Source organism: Centruroides sculpturatus, unplaced genomic scaffold (assembly GCF_000671375.1).
Source record: "Centruroides sculpturatus isolate CEXI.00-Female unplaced genomic scaffold, Cexi_2.0 scaffold1519, whole genome shotgun sequence".
NCBI lineage: Eukaryota > Metazoa > Arthropoda > Arachnida > Scorpiones > Buthidae > Centruroides > Centruroides sculpturatus.
Window position 1 is genome coordinate 158,571 of NW_019385776.1, and position 13,049 is coordinate 171,619.

Here is a 13,049-nt window from a genome sequence, read left to right on the forward strand (position 1 = left end):
CTTTTTTAACCAGTTTTAGAGTTTTCATAGCGGAAAATTTCATTTAAAACAAATATTAATCTTAATCCTATGCTTAATTTTGTGGTTTAAGCACCAACAGATGTACACTTCACACAAGACTTTGGTTTCTGAAGGTACGGGACACAAACAACACTGTAGATGAACAGAGAGAAACAACACTTGCTAATACTTTATCAATAGCCTAATTCAATACTTCACTGCTGTTGAGGCAAAAAATGCAGCAATAAACTAGTGGACCGCCTTGTGTATTTGTAATCAATTGTCTTATTTTGAACTAATTTAATTAAGCAATATACATCTTGTTATGTACTAACAAAGAATTTTTTGGTTTATTGACCGGAAGAGTTTTATTAAAAGTATTAATATATAAAATATATACTTTATTATATATTTTTTCTCTGAATTACAGCTTGAATTTACAAATCTCTTATTTAATTTGTAACAACATAACACGATGTAATAGGATCAATTTATTCGTAATAAAATAAAATCTATAAACCTTTACCTAACTTTGCATTTAAGTAATATCCAATTATATCATTTATCCATTTCGGACACTTTATTACCCACTATTATTAATTTGATCTAAGTAATTTTCATCCAAGCTAAAAAATGCTAATCTCTGCATACATTCTGAATAACGATCGAATTCTTTAATCATAGACTGTACTTCATCTATCATGCAAGAGTCAAAAGAAAGCTGTTTAAGATAAAACATCCTTGCAAGTTTCGATTTGATAATATTTGACCATTCTGTTCCGCTAAAAGCTGACATTGCGTCGGTTACTTCATTAATATTGGCAATTCTAGTCTCTTTGTCAAAAGGTTTATTTACCAAAGTTTTTTCTAATATTTTCAAAGATTTAACAATTCGAGCTAATTTTATCCATGTTTCAAAATTCTCACTGAAGTTTCTTTTATTTTTAGCTCTTTCCATGTATGAAGGATCCTGTTTCTGTAAAATCGAAAGAGAATAAATAATTTTCAACTTTTTAATCGTACTTTAAATAAAAATTTTGAATTGAAATCACGCTACTTCCGGTCTAGACCGGTAGTTTTGTATTTAATTAATTGGAACTTCAGGCCCTAACCTTTCCATATTTGGTCTCGATTTTCATCTAACTCCGTTTTCTAGATTAAGGAAAGACAGACGGACGAACGGACGACAATAAGAATTTATAGGTCTACAATTTTTTTCAAATTTAACCCAACTAAATATAAATATTGCTTTGTAATGATATGTTGTAATGAAATTGCAATTTATCAATATGTAAAGTAACAAATTTTCATATCATTATAGCTTGTCACGATAATTTTTTAGTTATGACGAATTCTGTAATAAATACTTTTATAAATGTTAAATTATATATTAATATATAAAATATATGTATTTTATAGTTATGGTATATATTTCTTATTTATTTTTCTTAATATTGTAAATTTTTCTTACGTTTAACCTTTCCCCATTGCTCTTATTCATTGGATTTTCAAATTAAGCTTTCTTCATATTTCTATAAAATGTTATTAGTTCAGTTTTACCTATTCAACAGAGTAACATTATCCTATTTTTTCTCACCTATTTGGCTCTGACATTAGAATCAGTTGCAGCAATTAAGAAAGAAACTTTATCTGTGTCCAATTATCAACGTAATAAACATTTAGGTGTATGTTAGGAATTTATAACAGTTGGTAATTTTTATAGCATACTTTAGTTAAAAAGCATCTGTTATGAACGAAAATGGGGAAATAAATTGTTTAATTAAACACAAAATTTTATTTTTCAGAAAGAATAGTATGTTCCTCGTTTCCTTCTTTATTTCTTACTCATCAGATTATGAAAAATTTACTAATTTCGGATACAGTTTAATAATAATTTCGAAAACAAAAATGTTAAATGACACCGTAAACATGAAATAAAATTTTAGAAACCATAAAAAAATGAGAGAAATATGATTTTTCATTTTATTTACTAGAAATTTATTCAAGTTATTCTATAGATTTTAATCCTGTAATCTTGTGAATATTTACATGGAAATCTTTGCAAAGATACGTGCAAATTATTAAGTATTTATGGAATTTTATGGTTAGTGATAATTAGCATTATGTTAGAATACTTAATATGTAATAATAATTTTCTTCTTTCTGTTTAAGAGTAAAAACTTTTTGATAAGCCGTACAATGTTTCGGGATCTCCTTCGTCCTTAAACAGAACATTGTTAATGGCTCCTGTACTAACAAATTCGATAGTGCACATAGTGAAATAAATAGAGCAGCACAATCACTTGTTGATTTTTCTTCTTAAATTATTATATTTTACTGCATATAAGACACATCCTTATTTCTGCACAGATTATTTAGAGAAAAACTTTTATTTATCAGGGAAAATCATGAATTTAAAGAAAGTCATTTACAATTAAAATCTATCATTATAATTTTGAATAAAAATGATATTATTTAACTCGAGTTGAGTTAGGTTAGTGTTTCTCAACGGGGGCGATATCTCCCCTATGTGGGCATTTTTCCATGTTGAGGGGCGATTAGAAACAATTTATATTTTGGGGGACGAAAAACAATTTTCTGAGCGATATAATAAAACATTATATTAAAAATAATTAAATATTTATTCGTTATATCGTACAATAAGTAAATAAATAGCATTATACTAGTAACTAGTCTATTCAATGCAGTAAGAATTTGGCGTTAGCCCCTCGACATCGGAATTCTGTAGCCTATTGAAGGTTATTTGGAGAATTCATTAATTTATGGGAGATAATGAGAGATTGCAACTTTACATATTAAGACAAACCAATTTTTGTGCCTCATTTTTGGACAAAAGTTGCGTCCTAAATACTATAAATTACGGTATCTTTAACACAAGTTTTTTATATAAATTCGGGAGTATAGATATAAATTTTCAATAATGTATATAAAATTTATGTAATATTATTTAAGAAAAGACTTTTATATACTTCGATACATACTAAAGTATATAAACAATTTTCTAACTTTAATTTTCATTTACTTACTACATCTTTGTTTGATGCTGCTCCTTCTGTCTTCAACATCAGGATCATTCCTGTAAGAAATAAATTTTTATTGTTATTTTAAAGTATGTATAAAATTATATATACGAATCTTTCATAGTTGTTGTTAAATTTAATTTTACAGCGTTAAATCTAGAAATATTTTAAGAAAATTTTGATATTTCAACGTACCAAAAACAATAAAAACAAAAATTCTGAAGATTGTGTTAAATTTCGCCATGTTTATTAGAATTAAATATAATTACTTCTCACTATTTATTTTATAAATTACTGCTGAATTTACGTGACCTAAAAATTTTTAGTCGTAAATAATTACTTGCTTTAGGTTCATCATTATGAAGTAAAATCTAAAATTATTTATATTATATTACACTTTAAATATAATCAATACTTGTTACCTTTGTACGCATTACTCGCAAGATATGAAGTAACAAATACTCTTTATGAAAACTACTCGTTACTCTCGCATTAACAGGACGAAAGTAACAAAGCGTACAGATGTTGAGTATGGTTTAACCTCTGCTGATGTTATCAACACTTATATGGGTCGGTCTAAAAAGTTCAATGAATATTAAAATAAAAACAATAAAAAAGAAGATTTATAGTAGCTGCTTTTATTTCCTTCGGAGAACTCTTTATGAAACATAACACAGAAATGACGTCAGTAAAGCTTCTAGAAACAGTTGTAAAACTTTTGTTTGGAAACCGTGTCCTGGTGCGATTTTGTGCTCCAAAACCCACTTTTCAGTCTGGTGGAACTCTGTCCCTACGTGTCAAATGCACTTCAACAAACATTCAGTATTTCCGTGTTATTCCATTGTTTCATTGCTCTTTGACGCCATATCTCACACAGATGGAGCTCAAATGACTGTGATGGAAGCCCACTTGCAGCCACGCCTATTCCATTCTAAGAGGCGCTTCTAGACATGGCTGAAGGTCCATGCCCATGATCGAACTTGTGGCATGAATTACACTCGAGATATCGTAACATTCACCGAATTCTTTAGACAAACCGCGTATTCTATTATACAATTTCTTAATACAAATTCAGAAAATGAAACTCATTATACATATATTGACTTAATTTATTTTTAATGTTATTAAATTAACAGAATAATAATCATTATGTACTGAAATAACATAATGATTTATAGAATTAGATGTTATTTCAAATTGTTTTTGCCATTGGCAGGAATATAAAACACTTTCTGTCATAACATTTTCAAACTTTCTCAATCAAGCCTACAAAATGATGGCTGAATAGTAATGGACAAGTTTCAAAGCTTTTGTGTAATCATCTGAAACCTAATTGAGAATCCAATTCTAACGCTTAAACGAGATTCGTTTAAGCGTTTGTAAAAAGAAATATAATCTAATGGCCCAGGTCATTAGGCTGTATTCTAATAATGCAACCATAAAAAATTACTATAGCGTTTAAAAATGTAAATACTACAAATAAATTAATTGTTTTTTAAATCAGGATATACAATATTTTAGCATTAATAATCAAACAACACAAAACAGAAGAAATCAAATCTCAACAAATGAACAAATAAATAAAACTAAGCAAATACACTTACAACTGCCGTAAATAATAGGGCTAAATTTTGGATATATGGTTATAGATTAGAAGTGAATTTGGCACTAGAGTGAGGCGTTAGGCGTCATCTATTATTAAAATTAATAATTATAATATGTAATTAATTAATTTAGATTAAACTGGAAGAAAAGAATCTGCCCGAATCGGACTCGAATACGCAACTCCCGCGTACCATGCGGATGCGTTGCAAGTTACGCTACCCAAATCTCCGGTCTGATCTTCTCTTCCAGCATATCCAATATCGGGCTATATCCGAAATTTAACGCGATCATTTACTACGGTTATAGATGTATTTGCTTAAGATATCGGGTTTCGATTTATGGTATATTTATATAAATAAAACTAACAAAATAATTAAATCATTTCCTCGGATATCTAAAGACATAGACTCAAACCTGGATCTTCAAATTGGATTGGATTTGATGAAATAAGACAATGCAATTCTTGAGCAATCTGCTTAAGAAAATTTGTACATTTGAAGAGGACTTTCTGTGGGAAATTTGCTTTTATTTATATGTTAGACACGTGAAGAAAACCCGGAAAACTTCAGATGATCAAGTGGCCAGGCTAATCCACCAGTGGAAGATTGGATAAACCAGTGTTCACTGGTTTATCCAATCTTCCACTGGTGGAAGCAAGGTTCTCAGAGTGACAGACTGACTTCTTTATTTTTTCAATAATCTGCTCGCCACCACTCGCTTCGTACAAATGGTTTAAGTAACAAGTAACAGATACAGTCTGTACGAGTACTAGTATTTATCCATTATTCAGGTTTAAAGGATTGATCACAAATTATACTATACATTGTATTTAAGAATGAACGTTGAAAAATAAAATTAGATTTTAGGAGTTCATTCTCTTGTAACATTAGATAATTATAAAACTTTGTGTAAGAAGACAAGGTAATGCAGAAAATAAATGTTAGTTTCTACTAAAGATGCTTCTTCGAATAATGCTAAAAGTTTTACATCAATATCATATATGAAACGAAATTTCTAAAAAGGTTAAATTCACAGAATCTTCAAGACAATCGATAAGCACTCTAAACACCTCAAAACGGATAAAAATAGGCATAAATGAATGGCAGAAAAAGTAGAAGATGACTGAAATTTGTACAGTAATTTATAAAAGATTTGAGACTTTTTGTGAGACTTGAGTTGAAGCTCACCAAACAATTTGGGGACACTTGCCAAAAATTCATATATCCAAAACAGTTAATTAACTGACATGCAGTATTTTAATTAATGCGTCAGCAGTTCAGAAGTCTTTCACAAGTTATGAATAATTTTTTTCCGTAGATAAAACACAATACATGATCGATTTGTTATATATTGCTCACGTTTGCTATTTTCCTCCCTATGGGCACTCAGAGAACCCATTTCATGCTCAGAATGGGTTAGACCAGGTTTACAATGATACGGTAGTGGGGATGTGTTCCGATATATCCGAGGCAGACCACTCCCAGAAAAATTCCAATAGTTTTTCGATCCATTCGCATTTTTCAGTTAAAATTTGAACATTTCTCACAACGTAATGTTAAAGTGGCAAAATGTTTTAAATTATAATGATTTTGTAATATTCTTAACGTGTTTTCGCGGACTGTCCGGCATGTCAATCTATTCGGGGAGACCGTAAAATTAGATATTTCTGTATGGTAAAAACGGCATGCCGGATTAAGTGAGGTTATAAATCCCTTTCTAGAAGGCGCATTAAAAAAACGAATGCGTTTTTATTCTAAAACTGTGAAACTGTCAGAATTACATTAAAAACTACGTAATTTCTAATCGTATACGTTTAATTTCTTCATTTTGTCTTTTTTCTAAGAACGAAAAATACGTTTGAAAATCCGAAAGCGCTTTTATTTAATTCAAAAACACAAAAATAAGGGTACTAAATTTAAGAAACTAGCTGCAAATTATCTCAGCTTATATCAATTAACATTAGCCTTTGTATGAAATTTGAGAGAGTTATTTTTAAGGTCGGAGTAGACAGTCAGTGTAGCCCACATTGTCTAACTACTACTACTGTTAATTATTTTATTATCTTGTAAAAGGAAACGCTCTTCCTCATTTTAAATCAGCAAATCACAATGTTATTATTTTATTATACTCGAAAGAATATTTATTTTAACGTTTAATTATTTTTAAATAATTTATAAAACTAGTTATACAAAATCTTCACATATGATTTGAAAACTATAAATATAAAGATTTTTTAGAATAAATTCGAGCTTACAACGTACCAAAAATAATAAACGTTCTGGTAAGGGTTGATTGAGTACGTGGTCATATTGAGAAATACTTAATTATATTTTTCACTATCTGGAAAATATTTTTCTTCGTTTGATAGATATAACGAATTGTATAAATAACAGCTGAATTTATATGATATTTGAAATTTGTACAACAAAATTTATTTTTTGATATTGATGTATAATTATGAATAATGACAATTTTCCAACTTCCGTCTCTGTTTGTGTACTGTTAAGTCAGGCTCGTTGCATGTAAATCGTTTCGTATATATTTTTCAATGATTCGTTTATTTCTGTAAGTTCGCCGATTTTGCGGACAATACGTTAATTGCGCGTCAGGAAAACCTAGGGTCAAACCGTATGTGGGTGGTGGCGGTAGGAAACAAAGATGACAAGTGTCTTACACGAAAACCGTTTATTTTCACATTAGATTAACTTACACAATACGAAGAACAAGAAATACTACGTTGGCCGACTAAGGTTTCGCTCCAGATATGCCCCGGGGCTCGAATGAGGTAGAGACTGAAGTTCTTGCGTCCGATGACGGAGTTCGGAAGTTGTGGCGTTCTGGATGCAATGGTCCGGTGCACGGCTGAGAATCGGCTGTCGATTCGCCCTTTGTCCTTGAGACCCGGGGGTTTTATAAGATTTTCCCCCAAATCTCATCCTCTTGATTGGTCCCGTTCACCCTCTCCCTTACCCCGATTGGTCACTCTTTTTGTTTCTAGGCGAAACCCGAGACCGATCCGGGTCGGGAAAAGGTCGGAGAGGTGACGACGGTCTTTTGACGTTCGCGCTCGTATTTTACTCCGTTATGGCCCTTTTCTCTGTCATCTTTGAACCTAAGCGGTCCACCAGATGTTCTTGTGGCCATTTATCCCCTACCGCGTTCTTACTTAATAGATGTCCCTTTTGTTCTTAGACCCCCCCTTTCTCCCGCTTGCTTCGACCCGACATTTATTCGCGCGCATCTCGACAAAGCTTTCTTTCTCTCTGTCGACATTCCCCCCTGTTGTTTTATCATCGCGCCGCGAGTGTTTTACAATTCGAAAAGTTTTCGTCCCATCTGGGTTCTGTCATTAACACAGACTTGTCCCGATTCTATCCTCGAAACTTTCCGACGTAAAAGTTTCGTAATTAGTCGTATTCCCGACGCGCTTTTACAACCCTCACATTTCGTTTCTGAAAAAAAAAGAGTTGAGTGATAAAAACTACAGAACACTGATATTTGGTCATGGGTTCGCTGCTAATTTCCGGTTTTCATCACCGGTTAGACACCTAAATAGGTGTCTAAAGGTCCAGTTTTCCGTTGAAAGCAGTGTTGCCGCAATGAAATTTCAAAACGTACTGAAGCGCCTTCAAAAAATGTACTATTTTCCTTCAAAATGTACTAGTTCTATGAATACTTTGTTTACGTGCCTATATATATATATATATACANAATATGTAAAGTAACAAATTTTCATATCATTATAGCTTGTCACGATAATTTTTTAGTTATGACGAATTCTGTAATAAATACTTTTATAAATGTTAAATTATATATTAATATATAAAATATATGTATTTTATAGTTATGGTATATATTTCTTATTTATTTTTCTTAATATTGTAAATTTTTCTTACGTTTAACCTTTCCCCATTGCTCTTATTCATTGGATTTTCAAATTAAGCTTTCTTCATATTTCTATAAAATGTTATTAGTTCAGTTTTACCTATTCAACAGAGTAACATTATCCTATTTTTTCTCACCTATTTGGCTCTGACATTAGAATCAGTTGCAGCAATTAAGAAAGAAACTTTATCTGTGTCCAATTATCAACGTAATAAACATTTAGGTGTATGTTAGGAATTTATAACAGTTGGTAATTTTTATAGCATACTTTAGTTAAAAAGCATCTGTTATGAACGAAAATGGGGAAATAAATTGTTTAATTAAACACAAAATTTTATTTTTCAGAAAGAATAGTATGTTCCTCGTTTCCTTCTTTATTTCTTACTCATCAGATTATGAAAAATTTACTAATTTCGGATACAGTTTAATAATAATTTCGAAAACAAAAATGTTAAATGACACCGTAAACATGAAATAAAATTTTAGAAACCATAAAAAAATGAGAGAAATATGATTTTTCATTTTATTTACTAGAAATTTATTCAAGTTATTCTATAGATTTTAATCCTGTAATCTTGTGAATATTTACATGGAAATCTTTGCAAAGATACGTGCAAATTATTAAGTATTTATGGAATTTTATGGTTAGTGATAATTAGCATTATGTTAGAATACTTAATATGTAATAATAATTTTCTTCTTTCTGTTTAAGAGTAAAAACTTTTTGATAAGCCGTACAATGTTTCGGGATCTCCTTCGTCCTTAAACAGAACATTGTTAATGGCTCCTGTACTAACAAATTCGATAGTGCACATAGTGAAATAAATAGAGCAGCACAATCACTTGTTGATTTTTCTTCTTAAATTATTATATTTTACTGCATATAAGACACATCCTTATTTCTGCACAGATTATTTAGAGAAAAACTTTTATTTATCAGGGAAAATCATGAATTTAAAGAAAGTCATTTACAATTAAAATCTATCATTATAATTTTGAATAAAAATGATATTATTTAACTCGAGTTGAGTTAGGTTAGTGTTTCTCAACGGGGGCGATATCTCCCCTATGTGGGCATTTTTCCATGTTGAGGGGCGATTAGAAACAATTTATATTTTGGGGGACGAAAAACAATTTTCTGAGCGATATAATAAAACATTATATTAAAAATAATTAGACATTTTATTCGTTATATCGTACAGTACAATAATTAAACAAATAACATTATACTAGTCACTAGTCTATTCGATGCAGTACGAATTTGGTGTTAGCCTTGTCCCTCGGCATCGGAATTTTGTAGTGAAGGGGGCGATACTACGTTGAAGGGGGCGACGATTCGTTAGAGGTTGAGAAACACTGATCTATGGTAAACAGTAATCAAGTTTTCTGGAACTTTTATATTGGTAGACCTTTGGCGTGTATTCTGAATAATATCCTCTGTTGTAATTTCCTTAAATTTCCTATTGATTTTTAAATTTGATCTATTGTAACCTACATTTGTATCATTTACATACAATAATTTCATTTAAATAACGAGTTATCGGGGTCTTAACGAACATTTACACAAATTGCAAAGATTACTTTATCGATTTATTATAATTGGCAATCCTTACACTGTATAATAAATTTTGGTAGTGGCAACACTTCTTTCGTCATAACTTATAAGAAGAAACGGTCTTGCNAAAAACAATAAAAACAAAAATTCTGAAGATTGTGTTAAATTTCGCCATGTTTATTAGAATTAAATATAATTACTTCTCACTATTTATTTTATAAATTACTGCTGAATTTACGTGACCTAAAAATTTTTAGTCGTAAATAATTACTTGCTTTAGGTTCATCATTATGAAGTAAAATCTAAAATTATTTATATTATATTACACTTTAAATATAATCAATACTTGTTACCTTTGTACGCATTACTCGCAAGATATGAAGTAACAAATACTCTTTATGAAAACTACTCGTTACTCTCGCATTAACAGGACGAAAGTAACAAAGCGTACAGATGTTGAGTATGGTTTAACCTCTGCTGATGTTATCAACACTTATATGGGTCGGTCTAAAAAGTTCAATGAATATTAAAATAAAAACAATAAAAAAGAAGATTTATAGTAGCTGCTTTTATTTCCTTCGGAGAACTCTTTATGAAACATAACACAGAAATGACGTCAGTAAAGCTTCTAGAAACAGTTGTAAAACTTTTGTTTGGAAACCGTGTCCTGGTGCGATTTTGTGCTCCAAAACCCACTTTTCAGTCTGGTGGAACTCTGTCCCTACGTGTCAAATGCACTTCAACAAACATTCAGTATTTCCGTGTTATTCCATTGTTTCATTGCTCTTTGACGCCATATCTCACACAGATGGAGCTCAAATGACTGTGATGGAAGCCCACTTGCAGCCACGCCTATTCCATTCTAAGAGGCGCTTCTAGACATGGCTGAAGGTCCATGCCCATGATCGAACTTGTGGCATGAATTACACTCGAGATATCGTAACATTCACCGAATTCTTTAGACAAACCGCGTATTCTATTATACAATTTCTTAATACAAATTCAGAAAATGAAACTCATTATACATATATTGACTTAATTTATTTTTAATGTTATTAAATTAACAGAATAATAATCATTATGTACTGAAATAACATAATGATTTATAGAATTAGATGTTATTTCAAATTGTTTTTGCCATTGGCAGGAATATAAAACACTTTCTGTCATAACATTTTCAAACTTTCTCAATCAAGCCTACAAAATGATGGCTGAATAGTAATGGACAAGTTTCAAAGCTTTTGTGTAATCATCTGAAACCTAATTGAGAATCCAATTCTAACGCTTAAACGAGATTCGTTTAAGCGTTTGTAAAAAGAAATATAATCTAATGGCCCAGGTCATTAGGCTGTATTCTAATAATGCAACCATAAAAAATTACTATAGCGTTTAAAAATGTAAATACTACAAATAAATTAATTGTTTTTTAAATCAGGATATACAATATTTTAGCATTAATAATCAAACAACACAAAACAGAAGAAATCAAATCTCAACAAATGAACAAATAAATAAAACTAAGCAAATACACTTACAACCGCCGTAAATAATAGGGCTAAATTTTGGATATATGATTATAGATTAGAAATGAATTTGACACTAGAGTGAGGCGTTAGGCGTTATCTATTATTAAAATTAATAATTATAATATTTAATTAATTAATTTAGATTAAACTGGAAGAAAAGAATCTGCCCGAAGCGGGACTCGAATACGCAACTCCCGCGTACCATGTGGATGCGTTGCCAGTTACGCTACCCAGACCTTCGGTCCGATCTTCTCTTCCAGCATGTCCAATATCGGGCAATATGCGAAATTTAATGCGATCGTTTACTGTGGTTGTAGATGTATTTGCTTAAGATATCGGGTTTCGATTGATTTATATAAATAAAACTAACAAAATAATTAAATCATTTCCTCGGATATCTAAAGACATAGACTCAAACCTGGATCTTCAAATTGGATTGGATTTGATGAAATAAGACAATGCAATTCCTGAGCAATCTGCTTAAGAAAATTTGTACATTTGAAGAGGACTTTCTGTGGGAAATTTAAAAGCAAATTTCCCACAGAAATTTATGTGTTTATGTGTTAGACACGTGAAGAAAACCCAGAAAACTTCAGATGATCAAGTGGCCAGGCTAACCCACCAGTGGAAGATTGGATAAACCAGTGTTCACTGGTTTATCCAATCTTCCACTGGTGGACGCAAGGTTCTCAGAGTGACAGACTGACTTCTTTATTTTCTCAATAATCTGCTCGCCACCACTCGCTTCGTACAAATGGTTTAAGTAACAAGTAACAGATACAGTCTGTACGAGTACTAGTATTTATCCATTATTCAGGTTTAAAGGATTGATCACAAATTATCCTATACATTGTATTTAAGAATGAACGTTGAAAAACAAAATTAGATTTTAGGAGTTCATTCTCTTGTAACATTAGATTGTGACCGTAGGGTCGGCACCTCTTCGGCGCCCTGTCAGGATGACACCACCGAGTCTCTAAGGGACTCGGAAAACGCGACTTTATGTCACGAGATTCGCGAGCGATAGCGTGTGAGCGCTTGGATTCGGAGTAGAGGTGAGGAGAGAGACGAGGAAGTGACTCACTCGGACTCCATATGTTCTAACAAAAATTCCATTTTAATAATAAACAAAGAAAATACAGAGATATCGGGCATATTAGCGGACTTAATTATACTATTCCGTTCGAGAGAGAGAGTTTACAACCGAATCGCGGGTTGATAAATACCTTTCTTTTTCCTAGGTCGCAGATCTGTAGTATGATGACACTCTTGACTCCTCTGAAATGGTCTTTCCACTAGTTCTTGTCCGTTAATTGGATCTCGGAGGTGTGGAAGCACGGAAGTGGGGTGAGATTCTTAAGGAGACACGGTCTTACTTCTGTCAAGGTGTTATTTCGGAATTTTGGTGCACGGGTTTTATCCTGGGTCACGGGTTTT